Source organism: Propithecus coquereli, unplaced genomic scaffold, assembly GCF_000956105.1.
Source record: "Propithecus coquereli isolate 6110/MARCELLA unplaced genomic scaffold, Pcoq_1.0 Scaffold209, whole genome shotgun sequence".
NCBI classification, from domain to species: domain Eukaryota; kingdom Metazoa; phylum Chordata; class Mammalia; order Primates; family Indriidae; genus Propithecus; species Propithecus coquereli.
The window spans coordinates 949,731-952,327 of record NW_012145967.1 but is presented as its reverse complement, the minus strand read 5'-3'; positions in this window follow the sequence as shown (position 1 = coordinate 952,327).

The following is a 2,597-nucleotide window of genomic DNA, read 5'->3' as shown; positions in this document are numbered from 1 at the left end:
GACTCTCCCCTAACTCCAGCAGGGCTCTGTGCGCTGTGCAATGAGATCTTATCAAACCTGCAATCCAGACTGCAGACCCAGACCTGCCCGGAAATGTTGTGGGAGCCAGCCTGGGAGGCCAGAGTGGCTCATTTGTCCAAGCCCCAGACCTACCCACTCTGTGCTTCCCACGGTGGCTTCTCTGTAACTGACTGGGTCTCCGGGACAGGCACCAAGCTAATGTTCGGTCAAGAACGGCCCCTCCCACCTCCACACCGAGTGGACTTTATTTCTGTCCTAGCGGGAACGGGAACAACAAGTTTTTGCCAAAAGCAAAAAAGAAATCTAAACATCTAATGTACTTCTTCCCTGGGCTCCCTGTTCCTGGCTTGACTTACATCACTTACGTCACGGTGGTATTATTTATCATAACAGGACAGAGAGTTTCAGGAAAGGCCAGAAATGCCCCCCGAGTTCAACACGGAGAGAAGAAGGAAGAGTCAGCGTGTGGGGGTCGAGTGTGGCTTCTGATCCCGCCTGCGGACCCAAGCCGCGCCCTGCCCCCACAGATAAGGGGAGGCAGCCACGGAGACAACCCCATAAGAAGGGCTTTGAGACAAGGAAGGAGAGTGGGCACATTCTTCCTGGAACCCGTGGGATCCTCGAACCTTTGAAGGTCTGTCTGACAAATCCACCTTTCGTGGAGGAAACAGTGATTCATTCAACAAATAGTTAGGGCTCAACTATTGACTGAATTCACCTCGCCCGACTCCGCCACCCACAGCCCCCAAGCCCAAAATAATTTCCTGCATTCCTTTTTTTCCTCTCAGGTTTTCTAAACTTTGCACTTTCAAAAAATTCACCCTCAGGGAGGTAATTTTCGCATGATTGTTAGTTTGTTCCGTTTTTATCTCTGTCGAGGCTGCCCTCCACGTCTGGATGATCTTTGAGGATCTGCCTCCTTAGCAAACGTTAGCCCAGCCCGCTTGGGCTCTGGAAACCCGGCCACAGAGGCAAATTCTCTCCGGGTCTCCGCAGCGCGAAACTTCTTGCAATCCTTTTCCGCAACACGTACTTCAGATGACTCCCACGGAGCGGCAGAGGGAAGGCCCGGCCCTCACACCTGTCTCACAGACAGCCTTCTTCAGGGCTCTTCCTTCTGCATCCCATCACGCTGCACCCAGCAACTGTGTCCTCCGTGCACGAGGACAGATAAGATACCCAATAAATACGGGACAAATGGGGCCACTGTGGATGAAGCCCCTCCCCATCTTTTCCCTTCTCCTCCTTTTTCTTTGCATTTTCTCATCACCGACTCCGTATTCTACAGGCTTCCAACTGAAATCTATTCCCGCTCCCTTAGATTTTTCAATTTATCATTTACCTGTACCAGTGTCTGTCACCTCTTTATCAAAAAATTTTTAAACAGGACAAACCTCATTGCACCCACACCAACAAAATCTCATTTTTCCTTGTTCGTTCAATAGTCAATATCGATTGACGACCTACTACGTCCCAGGCGTCGTTCTAACGAAACAGGTAAACCCGGACTCCAATGGAGCTTATGCTCCATCTGCAGGTCAACAATAAGCAAGTAAAGAAACCAATAAATAACACACTGAGAAGAAAAATAAAGCAGTCATAGGACAGGGTGATGGGGGCTTGGCCCAGCCTTTTCCAAACCTGTGGAAAGAGTCCCTTGCTCCCATCCATCTCTCAGGTGCCTAAGCCTCCCACTCTTTGGCAACACACTGAGATGCACGGAGATAGCTGATCCACAACATCCGTGCCTACCCATCAACCCTGAAATAGGGCAATAAGAGTGTCCACCTCGTGAGGATTAAACAGACAGGTAATGCGTGTAAAGCGCTGAGTGCAGTGCCCGGTACGCAAAGCGCACCAAATAAAGCAGCCGGAAAAAATGGGAAGGCGGCGAGAGCCCCACTGGCAAAGCCGTCTCCTTTGCTCCAGCTTTAGTTCGCTCTTCGTATTATCTGTGCTTTCTCCGGCAGCCTATAGCTTTATGAGCAATTGACCCTTGAACTGAGAAGCTGCTGCAGATAAAGACCGCAGCCGAAAGTGACATGATAAATAAATGACAGTGTCTGTCTGGAGAGGAATGCAGGCTTCGCTGGACGGTAGCTGGTATCGCTCTTCCCTGGGGCCTTGACTAAGCATGTGACCTATGGGCAGACCTGGAAGTGAGCGAGTGAAGACCCCGTTTGGCAACCTTGATCAGTGAGCTCTAGAGCCCTCAGGTAAACACACCGCTCTGCGCTTACGGAAGAAACTTCCAAGGTGTGTTCTACAGTTTCTCAGAGGCCTTCGCTGCTGGACTGAGCCCCAGTGGCCCACCCTGTCCCATGACCCTTTAAAAAATGTGGTTATGTTATATATCATTTTAATGTTTTTTGCTAATGACTTATTACTTCCTATTTATTTTATATTTATTTTAGACTATGGAAATGATGTTAGACAAAAAGCAAATTTGAGCAATTTTCTTATTTGAGTTCAAAATGAGTCGTAAAGCAGCAGACAACTCACAACATCAACAACACATTTGGCCCAGGAACTGCTAACAAACGTACAGTGCAGTGGTGGTTCAAGAAGTTTTGCAA